A 24,388-nucleotide genomic window follows, 5' to 3' on the forward strand; every position below is an offset into this window, starting at 1 on the left:
TAAGGGTCGGAGGAAGGCTTCCGAGATACATGGGGCAGTTTGTCGGACAGTTCCAAAACCTGTTCGGGGCCAGCAATGAGGAGTAAGTTAAGAATTAAAAAAACAAGATAGATGAGGAACCAAATAGCCGCGCAACTGAGGGGAGCGGGGAAGCCGGAAGGAAGGTGGGGAAACCACAAGAGAAGAGGAGGGGAGGTGCCCCCCTTCCCTGAAAGTAAAACCGAAACACAGCTGAAGGCAAAGGTGGTGGTGGGGGGGGGGGGGGGGGGGCGGGGAATTCCAGAGGGGGGGGCAACGGGGAGGGGGGGGAATTGTGGACCGATTCAGAGGGCGGCGAAATGTATACAGGGTCAATTGAGCGAAGGACAAAATAAACCTCCCTGCACAATAAAGCAAATTAGCGCGGGTAAGAAACATGTGATCTATATATACAATTGTTTATAAATATGAGAAATGCCAATGAAAAGATTTCAACAAATAAAAGAGGACACAAATCAGACACCAGAAATGTTGGAGAATGAAAGGTTTGGTGAGAGGAAAGAACTGAGGGAGATCAACATTAATAGAAATGGTGCTAGGAAAATTGATGGGATTGAAGGCGGATAAATTCCCAGGGCCTGAGAATCTGCATCCCAGCGTGCTTAAAGAGGTGGCTCTGGAAATAGTGGATGCATTGGTGGTCATCTTCCAGGATTCTATAGATTGGAGGGTACCTCACGTCACTCCAATATTCAAAAAGGGAGGTAGAGAGAAAGCAGGGAGTTATAGACCAGTAAGCCTAACATCGGTAGTGGGGGAAATTGACAAATCCATTATCAAGACTTTATAGCGAAACATTTGGAAGGCAGTGGCAGGATCATTCAGAGTCAGCGTGGATTTATGAAGGGGAAATCATGCTTGACAAATCCAATGAAATGTTTTGAAGATGTAACCAATGCAGTTGGCAAGGGGGAGCCAGTCGATGTGGTATATTTGGACGTTCAGAAGGCGTTTGACAAACTCCCGCATAAGAGAATATTGTGCAAAATTAAAACGCATGGGATTGGGGGAAATGTATTGAGATGGATAGAAAACTGGTCGGCAGAGAGGAAACAAAGACTCGGAATTAATGGGTCCTTTTCAAATTGGCAGGCAGTAACTAGTGGGGTGCCACAGGGATCGGTGCTGGGACCCCAGCTATTCACAATATATATTAATGATTTGGATGAGAGAACAAAATGTAACATCTCAAAGTTTACAGATGATACCAAGTTGGGTGGGAGAGTGAACTGTGAGGAGGAGGCAGGGATCCTACAGCATGATCTTGACAGGTTAGGCGAGTTGGTAAATCAATGGCAGATGCAGTATAATATTGATAATGTGAGGTTATTCACTAAGGAAGCAAAAACAGGAAGGCAGATTACTACCTCAATGGTTGTAAATTGGGAGATGGGAATTTGCAGCGGGACCTGAGTGTTCTTGTGCACCAGTCGCTGAAGGAAAACATGCAGGTGCACCAGACGGTAAAGAAGGCTAATGGTATGTTGGCCTTCATTGCGAGAGGTTTTGAATGTAGAAGCAGGGATGTGTTGCTGCAGTTGATAGGGCTTTGGTGAAGCCACAGCTGGAGTATTGTGTGCAGTTTTGGTCTCCTTCTCTGAGGACAGATGCAGCGAAGGTTTACCAGACTGATTCGAGGGACTGTCATCTGAGGAGAGAGTGACGAGGTTTGGATTGTTTTCACTGGAGTTCAGAAGAATGAGGGGATCTCATGGAGACTTATAAAATTCTAACAGGACTAGACAGGGTAGATGCAGGGAAGATGTTACCAATGATGGGTATGTCTAGAAGCAGGGGTCACAGTCAGGGATTCAGTGTAAACCATTTCGGACAGAGATGAGGAGACTTTTCTTCACCTAAAGAGTGGTGAGCCTCTGGAATGCATTGCCAGAGGAAGTAGTTGATGCTGAAACATTTAATATATTCAAGAGGCGGCTAGATATAGCATTTTTGGAGAATGGGATGAAAGGCTATGCGGAAAAAGCAGGATTAGGCTTCTGAGTTGGATGATCAACCATGATCATGATGAGTGGCGGAGCAAGATCGAAGGGCCAATACGCCTCCTCCTGCTCCTATCTTCTATGGATCTCTGCATCTATGTATCTCTACCATCCATGGGATCGTCCGTTTCAGAAGCCTGAAACCCGTCTGGACGGCAGCTAGTCCCTGTGGTCGGCCCGCCCGCCGACCGTCCGTTCCCCCACCAGTTCCTACCTCCTCCTGCATTAACAGTGCGTGTGTGTGGCGTGCACTATATAGTACCCCAGGACCCTCTTCACTAAAATGCCCAGCTGATGTGAGTGTCTCTGGGATGGTGGAGAATGTTGGATACAACTGTGACAGGAAATCAGTGTCAAACTTCAATTCGAGCCCTTCGGGTTGTTCGCTTCAGTCTGTGTCGGAGCAGGTGTATGAATGGGCAGCACGGTAGCATAGTGGTTAGCACGATTGGTTCACAGCTCCAGGGTCTCAGGTACGATTCCCAGCTAGGGTCACTGTCTGTGCGGAGTCTGTACGTTCTCCACGTGTGTGCGTGGGTTTCCTCCGGGTACTCCGGTTTCCTCTCACAGTCCAAAGATGTGCAGGTTAGGTGATTGGCCATGCTAAATTGCCCTTAATGTCCAAAATTGCTCTTAGTGTTGAGTGGGGTTACTGAGTTATGGGGGTCGTGTGGAGGTGTGGGCTTGGGTAGGGTGCTCTTTCCAAGAGACGGTGCCGACTCGATGGGCCAAATGGCCTCCTTGTGCACTGTAACGTCTACGATGATAATTAATTACCCAGGTGATATTCGGGTGTCAGAAGATCCAGGAGTCCAGGTGGTGAGGAGACGCCGATGTTTTGGCCTTTGCCTCCCTGAGACGCCGGAGACGTATTTTGCTTGGCGGGGCGGGAGTGTGATGAGCCACGCGGTAGAATTCCTGAGGCAGGACCCGGTTAAGATCGCTTTGAGGGGGGGCGGGGGGTAGATGAGTTCACCCGGCGGTGGAAGCCGTTCATTCATTTCTTTAAAGATGTTTGAGGGGTCAGTAAGTATGGTTGGCGGGGTGGGGTGTGGGGTTAACGGGTTTAAAATGGGGAATGCAGGATCTGAGGAGGGGCTGGCGTCAGGGGAGCAGGTTGTAGTGGTGCTTGGTTGTTTGTTGAATTGTTTGCTTGTTCTTCTGAATTTGTTTGTACAAATGAAAATACCTTGAATAAAAATGTTTTGAAAAAAACGAAAGTTTGCGACAACAGAAGGATGTCGAAATACGAGAAATATAATCCAGAAGAAACGGTGCAAGCGAAATTCTGCAAGAACGCTTGGTGGGCAATGCAGGGGTAAGAAAGATGAGGGGGGGGGGGGTGGGGGAGTAGGCTTTCCGAGTGGGACAACGCCCATTACAGTGGGTAAGTTAGCCGACGTGATGGTGGGGTAGTTTCAGCCCTTTTTTTCCAAGAACTTCGGCAGCAATCGAAAAGAGATGATGGGCTCCCTCAAGGAGTGGGTGGATGAGATTCTGGCCCCGATGAAAGAGGGTTTGGCAAAGACATCAAAGAAGGTGCAGCAGAAAGGAGAGGTATTGAAGGGAGTGGAGGAGGCATTGTGGCAGCACAGCGACCAGTTCACCTCGATGGGTGAGGAGGTGCGAAGAGTGGTGGAGACTAACAAAGTGCTGAGAGCCAATGTGGTGGCCGTGAAGAACAGGTCACGGAGGCAGAATTTAGGGATCGTGGGCTTCCGGTGGGGCTGGCGGGCCGGAGACTGACAGTGTTCTTTGCGGAGATACTTGGGAAATTGTTGGGGGATCAGCAGGACACAATCTCGATAAGCTGGACAGGGCTCACCAGTCGCTCCGGCCGAAACCAAACGGAATGATCTATGAAACTATGCTTCCACAGCTATCAGGTGAAGGAACAGGTGCTGAGATAGTCGAAGCTAAATCTAGAGGCGAGGTGGGAAGGCAGTAATATTTGTGTATGTCAGGATCTCACACTGTAGCTAGCAAGAAGGAGCGCAGACTTTGGTCTGGCGAAAGCGGCGTTGTATAATAGCAATGTGAGGTTTGGGGTGGTTTCCCAAGAGAAGCTGAGGGTCACACTTAACTCTAGACTTACTATTATGAGACGGCAGAGAGGAATTCGTGAAAGTAGAAGTACTGGAAATGAATTGTGTTTGGACATTGGTTGTACCTTTTGTCTTTCTTTCACATTGAGTGGAAGGAGATGGGTTGGGGACATTGGGCTGATTTGTCCGGATTTGTTTATTTTGGGTGTGAGAGAATATTTTGTTGGGTGTTTCGAACATCTGGGTGTGGCAGGGTCTTTGTATTAGTCTTCTCTTTGATTCTGGGCATGTGCACATGAATGAGGTGAATTCCGGCTACTTTCTACTCCATCGGGGACAAGGCAGCAATGCCCCATGTTCCCACTCCTGTTTGGGTTGAGGATAGAGGTCTTGGTCTGAGCACTAAAGGGCTCTGATCAATGGAGGTGGATAGTGAGAGGGTGGAGGGCGAAGGATAACTTGTCCTGTATGTCGATGATTTGTTGTGTATCTCCAACCAGGGCTCTTCAGTGACGGATACAACGGGATTTCTGAGGAGAGTTGGGGCTTTTCAGGCTAGAAGTTAAATTTGTAAACTAAAGTGTTTGTTCAGTCTTCACCAGGTGCCGGAGTCGTTTTGGGGGCTGGCGGCGATTGCATTTAGGGTGGCAAATACCCACTTTCGCTATCTGGGAATGCAGCTGGCTCGGGATTACACCCAGCACCATAAACTGAATTTTGCGAGTCTGGTGGGTAGACAAAAGGCTGATTTATTGAGATGGGACAGCCTTCCCCTATCTTTGGCAGCACTGTTGCAAGAGGTCAAGATGAACATTTTGCAGCCGATTTTATTTCTATTTCAGTGGAAACGGGGAATTCTTACCGATATTATTTTTGTGTGGGCTGGAAAAGTGGCCAGGATTCGGAGGACGGTATTTCAGAGAGGGCCACAGACAGTGGGCCTGGCCTTTCAAACCTGTTGAACTATTATTGGACGGTGAACCCTGAGAAGGTCTGGGGCTGGAGCAGAGAGGCAAACGCTTTGTGGGTAAGGTACAGGCAGGATCTTGTAAGGGTTTGGGGTTACCAGCGCTGGCAACGGCGCCACTCCACTTGGCCCAGGAATATAATTCGGGAGCCTGGTGGTTATGGCCACGCTTAACATTTCGGAAGCACTTTAAATTGAGGGCGGGGTCGAAGTTGGTGCCGATCCGAGGGATCCATGGGTTAGAACAAGCACGGATGGATGCTAGTTTTCAGGGTTGGGAGGAGCCAGGAGTGATAAATATTAAGGACTTATTTTTAGAAGAGTGGTTTGCAAGTTTGGGGGAGTTGGCGGAGAGGTTTGGGGTCCGGAGGGGAGAGCTTTTTTGGTATATGCAGAAGCGGGGTTTCACGAAAACGGTTTTTCTGATATTTCCGGTGGCATCACCCTTCTCATTACTGGAGGTAGTGCTGGCTGCGATGAGCTTGCGGGGTGGGGACAGCTCCGCTATCTATTGGAGGATTTTGTAGGAGGATCTGGCGTCTCTGGAGGGACAAGTGGAATGAGCAGCTTAGCGTGGTGTTGGAGGAGGGGCTGTGGTGTGAGGTGCTGGGGAGGATAAATGCCTCGCCTTCGAGCGTGAGGCTGGGCTGATACGGTTAAAGGTGATACATAGAGCGCATCTCACGAAGTCCATGATGAGCCGGTTGGTTGAAGGCGTGCGGAATTTTTGTGAACGGTGTGCGAGGGTCCAGTCCAATGATCTACATATGTGCTGGTCCTGCCCGAAGTTGGAGACATTTTGGAGGTCGTTCTTCAGTGTCATGTCTGCGCTCTTGCATGCGGTTTGAGTGCAATGTCCTCTGGGTGCCATATTTAGGGTGCCAGACTTGCCAGAGTTGCCGACGGGGATGGGTGCAGATATTTTAGCCTTCGCCTCATTGATCACCTGTTTACTTAATGAGAAAAAGCAGAAAATAGTGGTCAATCCCAGCAGGCCTGACAGCATCTGTGGAAAGAAACGGGAGCTCACGTTTCGAGCCTGGATTACTCTTTGTCAAAGAACAGTCAGCCAGACTCGAAATGTTAGCTACTTATTCTTCCCACAGACGAGGCCGCAGTGCTAACCACTGCGCCACCGCTCCCCTATTTAGCAAACTCTACGTAACAATTACTTGGAAACTCACGGTTCTGTGATTTTCATTTTAATCAATGATCATAGTGGAACGGATGACTTCAATTTCCTACGATTTCAGAATCCCATTGGGCTCCTGTTCCTTAGCCCTGTGTTTCTCAGTGGAATGCCAATCCTTGCCGGCGTCATTCTCTCTTCCAGCCACTTGTCAAACGGAATTCCCATTAAAGCCAACGCACGCCACCCTAGATCCCACGGGCGAGTTTGCCTGGCCAGCGGGAACAGTGAATCTTTCCAACCATGGGTGGATTTAATGCGATGGGTCGAAGGGCATTTTTTAATGTCAACCTTAAAGTCCGGCCATGCGTTTTGGACTCAAACTATATTGTTTGAAAATGGAAAATAAGCTACCCTGAAGGACATGTCTCGAGGCCTGCGGACATGAAGGGGAAAGCATGTTATAGATCATAGAATTTACAGTGCAGCAGGAGGTCATTCGGCCCATCGAGTCTGCACCGGCCCTTACATAGAGCACCCTACTGAAGCCCTATCCCCGTAACCCAGTAACCTCCACTTAACATTTTTTGGATACTAAGGGCAATTTAGCATGGCCAATTCACCTAACAGGCACATCTTTGGACTCTGGGAGGAAACTGGAGCACCCGGAGGAAACCCACCAAGACACGGGAAGAACGTGCAGTCTCCGCACAGACAGCGACCGAGCCGGGAATCGAATCTGAGACCCTGGAGCTGTGAAGCAACTGCGCTAACCACTATGCTACCGTGATGTCCCAAGCATCTCCAACGCAGATTTTTGAAAGACAGTTTTGTAGGCACTATGTGTCCGACTAATGACGCCATTGAGGGTAGCACCATGGTGCAGTAGTTAGCACTGTTGTTAAGCAGGTTTTCCGTATGGAGCTTGGACATTCTTCCCGTGTCTGCGTGGATCTGACCGCCACAAACCAAAGAGGTACATGCAGGTGGATTCACCACGGTAAATTGTCCCTTAATTGGATAAGTAAAAATAAAATTGCCTGCCAATGCGCAGATAAGTGACCATGAACCGGTGGTATTATTATCTAATTATCTTCATAGCCATACAATGGAAAGCATATGGACACAATCTTAAAAGCAAGAACATCAGTAACAATATCACGAACTATGATTCTAACAATTTGTTGCGTCAACATAAGCGATGGGAGGAGACAAAATAATTTGCTTCCTCCGTTTAACGGTAAATCACATTCAGTCCTATATTCTTATTCTTCCACTCTTCGTTGTTTCCTCTCGAATTAAATGTATCAGGTTCGTCCGCACTTAAATGATTTCCCTGACACGCCTGAGCTCTATTTTCTGTACCATTACATTTTCTATCTCCCTCGACATCCTCATGGCCCCGGTTCACTTCCCTTTCACCTTTTCTCGAATGGGCCGGTCCTCTTATTGCACATATTTGGCTGAATGGCGTTCATTGTTCCGTAACAGTTACAACATCAAACTGTAGTTGCATTTTCCCTTGGCTTGTTGACCCTTCTAGTATTAAGTTCAGCTGTCAGCCAATTTAGAAGTTTTACCTTACATTATTCTTGTCTCTACCAGTGCAGCCCTTCTGATCAAACGCCATTTCTTAATCAAATGTTCCCTCGTAAGGATACATTTTTCACCTGGCCAGTGTGTTTGTCAAGTGCTAGATCTGTCAACGTTTGCTTCTGAGTGTTACTGAAATCTTGCTGGTCAAGCGAACTCCCGTGAACAGCATGCATGCATTTTTATTTATCTTCAGCCTTTATTTAATAGTGTCACAAACTTCAATCGGGTAATTAAATTGTCCAAAAGCCACTGCTGTTTAGTTATTGCATTATGCCTGACACAGTCGGAAGCACTGCTTCCTCAGAATGCAAGAGGCCCGGTTGGATTCCAGCCTTGAGTGACTGTGCAGATTGCACTTTCACCCTGTGTCTGCATGGGTTTGCGCCGGTTTCCTCCCATAGTCCAACGATGTGGAGATTATATGGATTCACTGGCTATAATTGCCCCTTCGTGTCCAAATGTTCTGCGGGATTACAAGGACAGGGGGGGGGGCGAGTTAGGGTATTTTTTACATGGTCGCTGCAGACTCATTGGGCCAAATCGTCTCGTTCTGCACTGTACGATTATATAATTCTACATTGAACTGAACGCGTAATTTCTTGTATATCTCCCGGCCACAGACGCAATCAGTCAATATCTAAGTCCAAATTCTCTCCTACCAAAACAATTGTCTCTCTGGTTCTTTCTATCTCTCCCCTCAGCTCCTCTCTCACCCATTCGCTATCACTATGGGCTGTAGAATCACCCCAGGAGAGTGACAATACCTGAGTTGCTTCATTGCTCAAAACAGGTGGATAATATTCTTGCTGCCCGAGAACACGCATAATTTGCAAATGTACAACTTTCACTTTTCGGTACTGCAATTTTCATTCTTTTTTTCAGTCTGGCTTTTAAGAACACTTTATTGTGTTGAATCATCAACACAGGCGTATTCAGAACAGTTCGACCAGGCGTTTTTCACAGTAACTTCATTGAAGCCGATTGTGACAATAAGCGATTATTATCATTATTATTACCATATGTCTGATTATGTTTGTAACTCACCAACATCATTCACCCTTTCAGTGCATTGACAAACATGCATTCTAGATTGGTACTCTCTTGGTTTTTTATCAGATGTTTCCAGTTTAATTATGTATTATTTTCTTCTCTTGTCGAATAAAATGGTAACACCTCATGGACTTTATTACTTATTGAGGTCGATACGCTGATGGTCATCTCTTTCTCAATTCAATTCAGAGCCTACCAAAGCCAAGGCAGTGAAGATTTCCAATATCATGTGTCCCAGTCCAGTTGCATTCCAATCCGTCCCGTTTTTATTGGCGCCTCCCCCTCCAGAATTGGTCGCAATGCCGCAATAACCGGAAGCAGTTCCGCCTCCGCAATTCTGAAACCATACATTTATGCATTTATTCTTTTGAGGCACGCTCATCGGTGACTCTTAGAGAGATTATCAGACTGTATAAACTCAATTAGATCTGTAAGCAATACGTTCAAATTGATTATTATTCGGATGTTTAAAATTAAACTTGTGGAGAATTTCATTCAGAGATTCGGAAATAGGGAGAGTGTGGGCCGGATTCTCCAGAACGCAGTCGCGAGTTTCTCGGCGGTGCGCCGTTCGCAAGCAGCGGGATTCTCTCTTTCTGCCACTTGCATTGAAACCACCCCACACCGCTGCCAATCAGCGGGTGGGTGTGCGCTGCAGGGGGGAAAGCTGAATGGTAGCCGCCGTAGTGTTCTGACCAGAGGCAGGTGGGGCCGTTGGTATTTCATGTTCCCGCTGGCAATACGCAGTGAAATTATCCTCAGTCGCCAGCAGCGGTAGTGAGGCGGACTAGCAATGGGGAATTCCAGCAATGTTGTGCTTGGATATGAAGTGGCGGGACAATACGGTTTGGATGAAGATCATAAGACCATAAGACATAGGAGCGGAAGTAAGGCCATTCGGCCCATCGAGTCCACTCCACCATTCAATCATGGCTGATTTCAACTCCATTTACCCGCTCTCTCCCCATAGCCCTTAATTGCTCGAGAATCACAATATACAGAAATTCTGGCACAATCTAGATGGGAGGAATGGTCTTGTCCTACTCTCCTGATCCTCTAGTGTACAAGGCCACAGAGATGAATTCTCCAGGTTCCTCTGGAAATGCAGGGAAATTTAATTGCTTACAATGTGGAAGAAAGGGGATATCGGGTGGCTTAGACTGGACAACAATCTCCCAGGTTGCTCGAATCCTCATTCAGACAGTACGTTTCGGCAAATGAAGAACAAGGAATGGGCACAGTGCATATCGTCACGTTAATAGTAATATTGCCGCAAGAATAAGTCGGCCGAAAAGTGTAATGTGTTCCTTCAACTAAATAAGGAATGTAATTTCCTACACGTTATGAATCAGGTTTTGTTTTTGAACCACGGTTGTGGAAATGATCCAGGCTATCAGTGATTGGGAAGCTGGTCGGAATCTCAGAAGCAGAGTGACAGAGGGGCAACTTGAAGTCAAAAGCATAATTTTCATCGTTTAATTAATTTTACTCCATAGATATTTCAGCGCATTTCCAAACTCTTCTCTGAATTTTCTCTGGGTCCCTGCGTAAATAATTGGGTTGATGCAGGAACTCAACAGCTGAAGCATGATTCCGATTTCCTCCAGAATATAATAGAATTCATTGAAATTAGAACCGGCGAAATACGTTACTCTTGCAATTCTAACATAGAGGCAAGTTATCAGGAACCAAATCCATAACAAGATAAAGCTGGCCGAGATACAGAAGAGTAAAACGATGGACTTTCTCCTGTTCTCCATTTCTGGGTCACTCTGATTATCTCCATTGCTATGGCCCCGGAGTCTCGTGCGGGCTCTATTAGCCACTAGAATATATCGAACTGTTCGTGCATTGAACAATAAAATCAGCACAAATGCGAGGCAAGGCATCATAATGTGGAGGATCAGATCATAAATGGTCCATGCAGCTGATGTATAAAATAATGTTTTTACGCTACAGAACCAGGGAATGGTGTTAGTTATGTATACGGGTTCATATATAAAATACAGGAATGCGGATTTAAAACAATTCACTATAAAAACCGTTCCTATAACATAAGTTGCCATCTTCTCTGTGCAATATTTAATTTTCAACTTCTGGCAACAAATGGCTACAAATCGATCAAAGGTAAAGGCAACCGTTAACCAGGCAGAAGTGCCCAAAGTGACAGAGTTCAGAACGGAACGGAGACTGCAGAGTGGTGTGATGGACAGCAGGCTGGCTGGAAAATAAATGCCCGAAATCCTGTTCAATATCACTCCGGTAATAATGACCAAGAGGTCCGCGATTGCCATGGAAACCAGGTATCGAGTGATGCACCCGGAGAGGCCACACCTTCCTCGGGACAGGATCACAATTGCTACCAGATTGGCTGTGACAGAGGTAAATGAGAAAGAGAAAGATAGATAAATGAGGAAATATGCAGATGTATATGAGAACAAGTTAAAAAATGACTAATTCGACACAAATGGATTATTTTCACTGCTGTTTGCAGATTTACAAGTAATCGTCAGTTATAGTTCATTTTCGGCAGCGAGAGGCACTGTTCATGCGAATAAAATATACATTCTTGTTGACAGATTAATTACATTAGAATGTACAATAATACAATGGAAAAGCGATAATGGAAAATAAGGAGGCATCAAACGGTATGGGGGGAAGCAGGAATATAGCGTTTAGATGGAGGAACATCAGTTTCTTATTGAAAGTAGAAGCGGGCTGGATGGGCAGAATACCCTACGTCGCTTTCTATGTTCTATGTTTCTAATTTAGCTTAATCAAACAAATGCAAAGTCTGCTTTCACAACACGCTACATCCCACTAAGGGTATTGCGCGCGCCCCTGGGATGGACACACTGTAAAATAATTCACTTAGGGTTGTTAACTTGTTCGAGAGCATCATAGAGAGAACTAAACGGATAATTACCATACTCTTGCATTGTCAGTGGATGTTGGTGGAGACCAATGAGAGCTCCGAACGTTTGTTTCTATTGATGTGTGACTTGTCCAGAGGGCAAGTCAAACGGTCTGTGGACCTGTGTTAAAGTCCCTCCATGGAAGTTTGAGGGCTTCTAATTTCTATCAATCATTCTGAGATCGAAAGCCAGTCCAAGTAACCGTGCATGAAATCATAATTGATTGTTGTACATTCCATCAGGTTCACAAACGTCCCTTTGAGAAAGACGCCAGTCGTCCTTACTTGGTCTGGTCCACATGTGACTCCGGGCGCAGGAAAATGTGTTTGCCCTCTAAAATGGGCGGAAAGCTATTTTCGGTCAGGATTAATAGGAATGGAAAATATATTTCAGGATTTGCCAACGGCCCTCACATTTTATGACAAAATAAAGAATCACCACTATCGATCAGGACCAGAAGAAGTAGCAAAGGAGGAGGTGGCCTAATGAGAGACCAACACTGGTTGACTGTGTGCGGATAAATAGTTGCCTAATCCTTGAGTGGAATTTGAAATTAATCATTATCAAAATAAAAGCAAAGTACAATTAGTGTTACAAATCTGGATGAGAAACAAAATGTGCTGAAGAGGATCAGCAACTCGAGTTCAATATGATTTTTGTTCTGAACAAGAATGGTTTTGCTCTCCAAATGGCAATTCTATCCCCCCATCCACAGAGGCGACGATACCTGTTGAGCTTTTCCACCACTTCTTGCATTTAATACTTAATAACGCGCATACGAGAGACATTGAATGTAAAGTGATAACTGTGGCAGACCTGCCGAGCTGGGACCAGTAGTAAGGCCAGAATTCAGCAGAAATCACTGCAGAACCGCCAACAACAGCAAATTTAAAAAGAAACAGATCTAAACTGAATCATTGTCTGTTAGAGACTGATGTAAAAAAACGCGGTTGTCTTCGTGAAACATTGATGAAGAAAATTGTATTGTTATATTTTTACATTTCATGAATTCATCCAAATCTAATAATAATAAATTCACTCCTTAAGTTCAGCCGTATATATAGAACGGTTGAATACTTTCAAGCAGGGAAGCATTTGTAGAAATTAATCTTTGTCAAAATAAATACCACAAGAGAGCTATTTGTTTTACATCGCGATATCAGTGAGATAATCCCCTCACAGTAGAAATTTCCATTAAATAATACTCATATGTATAAATGCCGAGAGGATGACCGTATAACGGCAATCAATGCCAATCTTTGGAGCCTTCATGATACTCCAATTGGAGTATTAAGAGCAGTTTTGATTTCCACACCAATGGAAATAAATACATGCCACAATGGAGCGCAAGGTCGATTCATTAAATTAATAGCTGGCATGAAGCAGATATTAAATACGCTGTGGTTTTCATAACTGGAGTTTTGCAGAAAGGTGGTGATCTCAGTCAAACATACATAGCTCTTCGAGGGCTCTACCGATTAAAAGTAGGAATAATGTTTCTGCTGGTTGGTGGGGTGGAGGGGGGCATTTGCGAAGGGTCTTGTATAAGGGGCCACGGTGTCTGAATTAGGTTATTTAGGACTGAGATTAGGAGGACTTTGTTCACCCAAAGCGTGAAGAATTTTTGACCCCCTAGCCCCAGAGGGGTGTGCTGGCTCAGTCGTTATGTATGTTCAATAATGAAATCAATAGATTCCTGAATATTAAAACTACCATAGGATACGTGGATAGTGAAGGAAAATGGTGTTGAATTAGAAGGTCAACCATGATTTCAGTGAATGGCGTTGCGAACTCGAAGGTCTGAATGTCCAATTCCTTCTCGTATTAGTCTTTCTGTCAAAAGAGGATGTTCTACCCGCAATGTGAATCCCGTTCAATGGATTGAAAAGACGACGCTGAAAGTGAGATATTGTCTCAGTAAAAGGACTAAATTAAATCCATAAGATTGAGAAATAAGAAATAATATTTTAACGTGGCAACAATTATTCTATAAATGAAACAAAAAAGGAGACAAACTATTCAGTTAAAAAGAAAGATAGGACATCAATTTAAATTCGGTGAATAATATTGTACCACAGAAGAGTGTTAATAATAAATGGGAACATTGATATATCATAGAATCATAGAATGTACAGTGCGGAAGGAGGCCATTCAACCCGTCGAGTCTGCACCGGTCTTTGGAAAGAGCACCCTACTTGAGCCCCAAGTCTCCACCCTATCCCCTTTATCCCCATAACCCAACCTAAACTTTGTGGACACGAAGAACAATTTAGAATGTCAAAAACACCTAACGTGCACATCCTTGGACTGTGGGGGGAAACCAGAGCACCCAGTGGAAACCCACGCCCACACGGGGAGAACGTGCAGACTCCACACAGACAGTGACCCAAGCCGGGAATCGAACCTGGGAACCTGGAGCTGTGACGCAACTGTGCTAACCACTATAGTACTGTGCTGACCACTTATGTATCTATAAATGAACTTCAAAGTTAATTCCTGCATATAATACTTTACCAAGAACACCAATAGCGGCAAGGGCAGGATAGTAAATGGCAAAGACCAGGCCTTTTGGAGATCCATGCATTTCTGTCGGAAGCACCAAGACGGTTGTGCACTACACCGCAAAGTAGTTTCATTTATGCTTCATGTAAGCCTCCAGGGAGATAGTTAGAATAATTCTGCATTGTTTTTAATTAATTGCAATGATTTAAACAAATGGGTTAACGCAGCTGCTGCCAGATATATCTTTGTGTTCTGATGGAATAGATTGTTTTCTTAAGGGGTCAGTTTAAAAGTGAAATCCCCTGAGACTATTCTATCATGCCACGGATAGTCCATTTACGAAGATAGTGGAAGATTTAAACGGCAGTTGCAATGGTTAATGTGAGTTTGTACCTTATGAATTCACGGATCTAAATTCCTAGAACCTGTTTTCCCTAGTCTCAGTACAAGGTATAACTGAGAAAATGCATTCTGCTTCTTAAAAAGCCACTTTCTGCATCTGATTATTATTCAATCAAGGATCGCCTTTCGCATGTGAAGCATTGCACGTTACTGTAAAGCGCATTCTGAATATAACCTTGCTGAACTGTTCATTTCCGCATTGAATGTTGCCATAACACCGGAAATTACATGAGGAACAATGTGCTATCAATAAACAACAGGCAATTCAGCATCACTAGAGAGGAAACTGAGTTTACGTTTCAGATATGTTATCTTCCTGCAGATTTGCAAGAGATTAAAGATACCGGGGACAAGATTCTACATTTCTGAAACGAGGGGCACAATTCTCCGGAAAAATCTCCAAGTGCCGTATGGGAATTGCTGCGCGTTTCCCGGCGCTCGGCCCGGTGAGGCCCGCAACACAATTCAACGTTAATTGGTCCTGCTGATTCGCCGGGACCCACTCGCCAGCCCCCCGCCAACAACATCGAGCATCACTTAAGCTGCACTTGCTCAGCCAACCACAGCCAGCACGCAGAAGTCGTGCCCTGGAGACTGGCCCCAGTATTAGGGATGTTGACTTGGGGAGACTCCTGGCCGCAGTGGGGGCTCGACGGGATGCCCTGTTCCCGCGAGAATCCCGGAGGGTGAGCCACAAGGCAGCCATTGCTGCCTCGGACGAGGTAGCCAGCTGCCTGCCTCCACCTCTGATGTGAAACCTCGGGACACAATGTAGTAGTAGAGCTAGGAGGGCAATGAACATCGAGGATCACTGAGGGCAACGGGGGAGGGTGAACTAGGTAGGCAGGGGGTGAAGGGTGGGTGGAGGGTGAGGGCAGCGAGGGAGATGCACCAGCGGGAGAGTCGGGGCACATACTGAACAATAAACACCCTTGTGCACAACTAACATGAAGTCTCTTTCGCTTTCTTCCGTAATGCATTGCCGCGTGCAGGTGATGGGTGTGAGGAGGCAGACAGGGGTCAAACTGTGGCATTGACGAGGAGCATCAGCGCCCATCTGGCTGCGTGTTATCATCACCCCCTGACCCCCAGACAATGTCGACACAGTCGCAGCACTCTGGACTGATGTAGCACATACCCTAGGAGACTGGGAAATGGGGGTGGCGGGGGGATACGAATGCGATAATGGACCAGGCCACCTCCTAGGAAAATCAGGCCAATATTGGGAGATCGAAACCGCACCTTGAGGAGTCTGATGCACCGCTCAATGACAGACGGCGTGGCTGCAGGGCCCTCGATGTACCGGGCCTCCTCTTCATTCTCCGGCCTCCCTACTAATGTCATTAGACAGGTCCGCAGCAGAGACCCCTTATCCCCCAAGAGCCAACGGTCCATGCTGGGGTGCTCCTCGAAGAGGGCAGGGATGACCGAGTACCCCACGATGTAGCTGCCGTGCACACTGCCCGGAAGCGGGCACACGCGTGAATTATCTGGAACTGGTGGTTACAAACGAGCTGTATGTTGAGGGCGTGAAACCCCTTTCAGTTAACATAGAGCACCCTCAGATGGCCCGATGAGGTGCAGAACAACATGCGTGGCATCTATGACTAGCTGGACCTGGGGCATCCTGGCGATGGCGGAAAAATCTGCTTCCTGAGCATCCTGCTGGGCCTGGTGCATGTAAAACAAAATGCAGTGTACCGCCCGGGCATACAGGCCAATCGTGGCCTGCCAGATGCGCCGATGGACTGTGGCCTGCGAGGTACCAGGTCCCCACTCAAGGTCTGTAATGATCTCGTGGCATAAAGGTTCAGGGCTGCAGTGACCTTGACGGTCACCGGGGCGGGTGAACTCCTCCTCCACGTGGTACCAAGTGCGTGAGTATATGGCACAGGTGTCGCGCATTCTCCTTGACGTGGCAGAGCCTCCTGCTCCACGCGCTGTCCATCATCTCTTCGAATGACCAGCGGCGTCTGTACACCTTGGCCATCACGGGACTACCTCTCTGGGTCCCTCCCTGGCTTGATGGTAGCCGGGTCCTCAGGGTGTGTGGCGGGACCTGGTACATGGACCGTTGCCACGAGCATGTGCAGATGTTGCTTCTGCCACCTTCTCCGGCGTCTGGCACCATCACGGAGCACCTGCATCACAGGTCTCGCTGGACGCAGAAAAGAGCTTTGATCGAGTCGAGTGGAAGTACCTTATAGAAGCACTGGAACGGTTTCAGTTTGCAGCAGGGTTCACCTCCAGGTTCAACATATTTTACAGTGTTCCCATGAAGAGCTTACGGACAAACCCCACAAGCTCTAAAGACCTCTAATTGCATAGAGGCATGGGACAGGGATGCTGCTATCTCCACTGCAGGTTATTCTGGCGATTGCACTCAAAATGGCGAAGGAGAGGAGACATATCCGAATGGGCGGCAGAGAGCATAGAGTTTCACTCGACGTGGATGACCTGCTCCTCTACACCTCGAATCCTCAGATCAGCATGCAAGATAATGAAACTCCTAAAGGAGTTTAGAGACTTCACGAGTCACACCCTTTTTTAAAAATTAAGGAGCAATTTAGCGTGGCCAATCCACGTACACTGCGGATCTTCGGGTTGTGGGGGTCCGACCCACGCAGACACCGGGTGAATGAGCAAATTCCACAGCACAGTAACCTAGGGCCATGAGCGAACCAGGGTCCTCAGCGCCATGAGGCAGCAGTGCTAACCAGTGCACCGCCACCAGTCCACCATTGCCTCGGGTTCCAAGTTTAATCTGAGCAAGAGTGAAATCTAAATAACACCTTCTCCCCATTGTCCTCAATACTGGGGCCCCACAAATCTGCGTACTTAGCCCCCTACTATACTCCAGAGACACACATGACTGGCAAAATTTGGCTCCAAATTCAAGTTTGTGGATGACACGACAGTAGTGGTTCGGATCTCGGACAATGATGAGTCAGGGTGGAGGAGGGTGATAGACGACCTAGTGGAGTGATGTAACGACAACAATCTCTTCCTCAATGTCAGCAAAATTAAAGAGCTGGTCAATGACTTCAGGAAGCAAAGTGTCATACACATCCCGCTTGGATTAATGGTGCTGAGGTGCAGGTGGTTGACAGCTTCAAATTTATAAGTGTGCACATCACCAAGAATCTGTCCTGGTCCACCCACGTCGATGGTGCGAACAGGAAAGCACAACAGCTCCTCTTTCTCCTCAGGAAACTGAGGAAATTCGGCATGTCCACATTGACTCGCACCATTTTCTGTAGAAAGTATCATATTTGGCTGCATCACAGCCGGGTACGGCAATTGCTCGGCCCAAGACCATAAGAAGCTACAGAGAGTCGTAAACACAGCCCTCTACATCATGCAAACACACTTCTTCGCACATCGTCTATACTGAGTAATACTGCACTCCGTATGATAACCCTTGGCCTGTGCCTACGTATTTACATTGTGTATTAATGTATGTCCTATGTTCTTTTCATGTACCGAATCATCTGTCGGGACTGTAACCAGTGCACCATGGTGCCGCCTCGGGTTACAAGCTTAATCTGAGCAAAAATAATATCTAAATAACACCTCCTCCCCATTGTCCTCAATAATGGGGTCCCGCAAGGTTGCCTCCTTACCCCCCTCCTCTCCTCCATGTACACTTGATTGTGTGTCAAAATTTGGCTCCAACTCCATCTGCAACTTTGTGGATGACACGAACATAATGGGTCGGATCTCGGCAATGCTCAGTCAGAGTAAATGAGGGAGACAGACAACCTAGTGGAGTGGTGTAACAACAACAATCTCTCCCTCAAAACTAGAGAGCTGGTCATTGACATCAGGAAGCAAAGTATCGTACACACCCCTGCCTGCATCAGTGGTGTTGAGCTGGAGATAGTTGACAGCTTCACATTCTTAGGTGTGCATATAAGACCATAAGACTGTAAGATCATAAGACATAGGAACAGAATTAGGCCACACGGCCCATCGAGTCTGCTCCGCCGTTCAATCATGGCTGATATTTTCTCATCCCCATTCTCCTGCTTCATCCCATAACCCTTATCCCCTTATTAAACAAGAACCTAACAATTCTGACATCAGCAACAGTCTCTACTGGTCCACCCACGTCGACGCTACCACCAAGATCGCACAACAGCTCCTATACTTCCTCAGGAAACTAAGGGAATTCGGCGTGTCCACATTGACTCTTACCATTTTTTGTAGTAAGCATCATATCTGGCTGCATCACAGCCTGGTACGACAATTGCTCGGCCCAAGAGCGTAAGAAGCTGCAGAGAATTGTGAACACAGCCCACTGCACCATGCAAATACACCTCCTGGCCATTGAATCTACACGTCCCGCTGCCGTGGGAAAGCGGACAGATTGGCCCGGCTAAATTTGCCCTTAGTGTGAAAAAAAGGCTAGGTGGGGTTACTGGTTTACGCGGATGCAGTGGAGGTGTGGATACAGTAGGTACGGTGCTCTTCCCAAGGGCCGGTACAGACTCGATGGGCCGAATGGCCAGCTTCGGCACAGTAAATTCCATGATCCAATGATCCTATGAGCATATTCAAAAACCCCTCTCCCTTGGTTATGCACTCTTACAACGTCTTCCTTCGTGCAGGAGATCCAAACCTGGGAAAACGCACTAGCAAGATCAAAAAGCCTTCTTCCCCTGAATAACTCCCTTATGGACTGATCTGATCACTTCACACATCTTCTCTACTGAGTAATACTGTACTTCGTCTGCTCACCCGTGGCCTGTGCCTATTGTTATGGGCCTGGGTTTAGCGAACCCCAAAATGTATCATGGAGTTTACCTGACCCACAACGTTTAATAGATTGTGGTATGGGGAGCACACGGCTTACTCGACAGGTATGCTACAGCAGAAAATGGACCAGTGGTTTTTAAAACAAAACAATGATCATTCTATGAACTCAAGTTAACCTTTCTAAAACAAACAGTGAACTTCTTAGCAACCAGTAAATCAGATACACACACAAGGAATACAACACTAAATCACCTGTATACTGTCCTTTTAACACCCAAAACTTGACAAACCTCTAAACAGAAGCACATCAGGGTCCCATTTAATACTGAGACCATATTACAATTCCGAGTTCGTCAAACGATCCATAGATAGTCTATTTAGGCAGAGATCAACAGCAGTGCAGTTCACTTTTAACTTCAGATTCAGCTCACTGAAAAACACAGACACACCCAAGCTCTTCTCAAACTGAAACTAAAAAAAAAAGCAGAAGTAGAACTCAGCTCCAACCACACTCTGACATCATGAGCAGCCCCATTTCTTAAAGTTACACTTCTTAAACTACCATTTCTTAAAGGGAACTCTCACGTGACCCCCCCCCCCCCCCAAGACAAAAAAACCCCATCAACTTCAAGATGGTTTCATTTTTCACCTTTTGTCCATCCTTTAACAAATGCACACAGTAAATGTACTTTTTGTTTCAAAAATAAACAACACACGCAAACAGGTATGATAATATAGTCCATTTTTTTCCGTTCTTCTTTCTCCAACTGAAATTCTTCATGATTGAAAGTCTCTTTGAAAAAGAAGGTCTCTGCAAGATCTGTCCATTGCTCTATGCCTCGGCATTTCTCTTTAAAGTCAGATAATTTAGTTCAATCTGATCACATAATCCCTTGCAATTCTCCGACACAGGAGCACTGGTTATCACAGTTTTCAGGCAGTCAAATGCCTGTTGAAAGTCCGCTGTCCATTGACATTTTCGACGTTTCTTAAGCAAGTCCATCAGCGGAGCAATCACGCTACAAAGCTTTTGCACAAATGTGCAGTCAAATCCACTCATACCAAGAAATCGCATGATTTCCCTTCGTCTCGAGGGTATCGGAAACTCCGTGATTCGGGCTTTTCAAAATTCACTTTTGGCTAGATTTAACACCAAACCCGCCTCCTGAAATCGATCGAATAACTCCATCAGATGTTTCAAATGGTCTTTCCATGTCTGGCTGATAATTACCTGATCGTCGATGTGTACTTCACAATTGGGTAATCCTGAAACTGCTTTTTTAGTTAACCGTTGAAATGTGGCTGGGGCGTTTTTCATGCCAAATGGCATAACTTTGAATTGGTATATACCATCTGGAGTCAAAAAACTGAAATCTCCTTCGCCCTTTCGGATAACGGTACCTGCCAGTAACCTTTAAATCAATCCAATTTGGAAATATAAGATGCTTGTCCCACTTTTTCAATGCAATCCTCCAATCGTGGGATAGGATAAAGTCCGTTCTTGTAGCTGCATTAACCTTTCTTTTGTCCACACACAACCGTTGAGTACCGTCTGGTTTAGGCACAACCACTATGGGTGAACACCATTGGCTGCAACCCACTTCAATTATGCCATTTTTAATCATACTCTCAATCTCTTTGTTAACCTGTGCCAATGTTAAAGGATTAAGTCCATATGGATGTTGTTTGATTAGAACAGCATTTCCCACATCTACATCCTGCATAGCCATTTTAGTACTTCCCAATTTATCTTCACAAACTTGCCCACGTGATATCAATAACTCTTTCAGGTGAGTTCGTTTTTCCTCTGGATGATAATTCAACAATTTTACCCAATGTTTAAGAACATCCTCATTTTCCAATTTAGTTTGAGGTATGTCAAATTCACAGTCATCTGGATTTGGTTCGTCACTTTGAGTTAGAACCATAGAATCATAAAATTTAAAGTGCAGAAGGAGCCAATTCGGCCCATCGAGTCTGCATCTGCTCTTGGAAAGAGCACCCTACCCAAGGCCAACACCTCCACCCTATCTCCATAACCCAGTAACCCCACCCAACACTAAGGGCAATTTATCATGGCCAGTCCACCTAACCTGCACTTCTTTGGACTGTGGGAGGGAACCGGAGCACCCGGAGGAAACCCATGCACACACGGGGAGGATGTGCAGACTCCGCACAGACAGTGACCCAAGCCAGAATCGAACCTGGGACCCTGGAGCTGTGAAGCAATTGTGCTATCCACAATGCTACCCTGCTGCCCTGAATTAGAATCATTAAAACCTCCTTTTTCGCTCCTTCCCTTTCAAAGTACCTTTTAAGCATATTCACATGACACACTCGGTGATTCGTCCTTCTATCTGGTGTTTTTACCACATATTTCACCTCACTTAATTTCCTTTCTATCTGATAAGGTCCACAAAACCTAGCTTTTAAAGGTTCACCTACCACTGGTAACAATACTAAAACTTTACCTCCACTGGCAAAACTACGAACTTTGGATTGCTTGTCCGCTACCCGTTTCATCACATTTTGTGCAACTTTCAAATGTTGTCTAGCCAATTCACCTGCTCTATTTAATCGTTCACTAAAATTTGACACGTAATCCAATAATGTAATTTCCGATTTCACACCCACCAATTTTTCCTTAATCAATTTAAGTGGTCCTCTTACCTCTTGACCAAACATTAGTTCTAAAGGACTAAATTTGGTTGACACATTAGGTGCATCCCTAATTGCAAACAGTACGAATGCAATTCCTTTATCCCAATCCTCTGGATAATCTTGATAATACGCCCTCAACATGGTCTTTAATGCCTCATGCCACCTTTCTAACGCTCCCTGCGATTCTGGATGGTACGTAGTTTATTTAAATTGTTTTAATCCTCAGTTATCCATTAATTCTTTGAATAACCTGGAGGTAAAATTTGATCCTTGATCCGATTGTATTTCTGTGGGAAGTCCATATCTAGTGAAAACTTTAAGTAACTCCTCAACAATCTTTTAAGCTGTAATATTACATACTGGAATTACCTCTGGAAACCTAGTAGACACATCCATTATAGTCAAAATATATTGATTCCCACTTTTTGTTTTCAGAAGCGGTCATACGCAATCAATTAAGACCCTTGTAAAAGGTTCCTCAAATGCTGGAATGGGTATTAAGGGCACTGGTTTTATCACTGATTGAGGTTTCCCTATCACTTGACATGTGTGACATGATTGACAAAATTTAACTACATCTTTATGTAGCCCAGGCCAATAAAAATGTTTCTGGATTTTAGCTTGAGTTTTCCTTATCCCCAAATGACCTCCCACTGGGTCCTCATGTGCAACTCGCAACACCTCCTTTCTATGCCCTACCGGCAATACTACTTCTGCTACTACTACTACTTTTTTACGCAGAGGGTAGTGGGTGCCTGGAACTCACTACCGGAGGAGGTAGTGGAGGCAGGGACGATAGGGACATTTAAGGGGCATCTTGACAAATATATGAATAGGATGGGAATAGAAGGATACGGACCCAGGAAGTGTAGAAGATTGTAGTTTAGTCGGGCAGTATGGTCGGCACGGGCTTGGAGGGCCGAAGGGCCTGTTCCTGTGCTGTACATTTCTTTGTTCTTTGTTTGTTTGTTTGCCCACTTTTCATCCGCTTGCATATGTAAAGGTCTCCATTTTCTCATCAAGACATCACTTTTACGGTAATAACACGCTGGTAATAACATTCTGATTCCTCTTCCGTGTATGCTTTCTGATACTTCCGTTTTATTTCTAGATCTTTTTGTTGTAGCTCCGCCAGTTTTCCTGAACTAAAAATATCCGCCTCATCCTCCGCCTGTTCTTGTTCTTTTTCAACCATCTGGTCAAAAATCGTTTCTGATAATTGCACTTCAACTTCATCTGCACTCTTTGATTTCTCCCCTTGTCTTAACCTGTGACTTTGCGACCTTGTTACTACGCAAGCCGGGAAAATCCCAGGATATTCGTCCTTCAACACTTCAGTTGTCTGATGTTCCACTGGCTTATCAACCACAGTAGACATCACTCCCACTTGCGATCCAACTATGTCATTACCCAAGATAAACTGTATTCCTGGACAAGATGGTTTATCTAATACTCCTACTACCACTTAACCACTCTTCGCTGGACTTTCCAACCTTACCTTATATAATGAAACGCTACTCCTCTCACTTGAATTCCACATATTATTACCTTTTCTGGTAACATTCTTCCCAAACTACATAACTCCTCATCTCTTACCGTTAAAGATTTACTAGCTCCTGTATCTCTTAAAATTGTGACTTCTTTACCTGCTCCCCCTGATACACATGAGTAAACGTTACCCATGCAAGTAAATTATTTAAAGACATCTGGCACCTTCTTATCAATCACCTCTTGATCAGGCTGTACAATCTTTTGCACCTCCTTCGCTTCACTTGGGCTGTCCTTTACCACTCTTATCCTGTTTTACCACATCAGCCTTCCCAGTGCTTTTCTTCAACAACCAACACTGTGACTTTACATGGCCTACTTTATTACAGTGAAAACATTTGAAACTTTTCATTTCTTTTCCACCCTCCTGGATTTCTTTTTTAACCTGAGGTACACTCTCCTTATTATCTCCCATCAGATCACCTTTACCTTTACCACTTGAGTATTTCTCATCTCTCCAGTTTCTATCCCTCACAAGCTGAAACTGATGTCGGAAACCAAGCTTCGATTTATGAACTAATTCATAATCATCTGCCATTTCTGCTGCTAATCTCGCAGTTTTAACGCTCTGCACTTCCACATGAGTTATCACGACATCAGGAATTTAATTTTTAAACTCCTCCAAAAGTATAATTTCTCTGAGAGCTTCATACGTTTGGTCTATTTTCAAAGCCCTTATCCACCCCAGATACCTCCTCCGGTAGTGCTGCAAACACTTCACTAGCTCTACCGACCAGCTTTGTTTGAATCAGTAATACCCACATGTCCTGTGGCCA

The sequence above is a fragment of the Scyliorhinus torazame genome, chromosome 5 (assembly GCF_047496885.1).
Source record: "Scyliorhinus torazame isolate Kashiwa2021f chromosome 5, sScyTor2.1, whole genome shotgun sequence".
Lineage (NCBI taxonomy): Eukaryota > Metazoa > Chordata > Chondrichthyes > Carcharhiniformes > Scyliorhinidae > Scyliorhinus > Scyliorhinus torazame.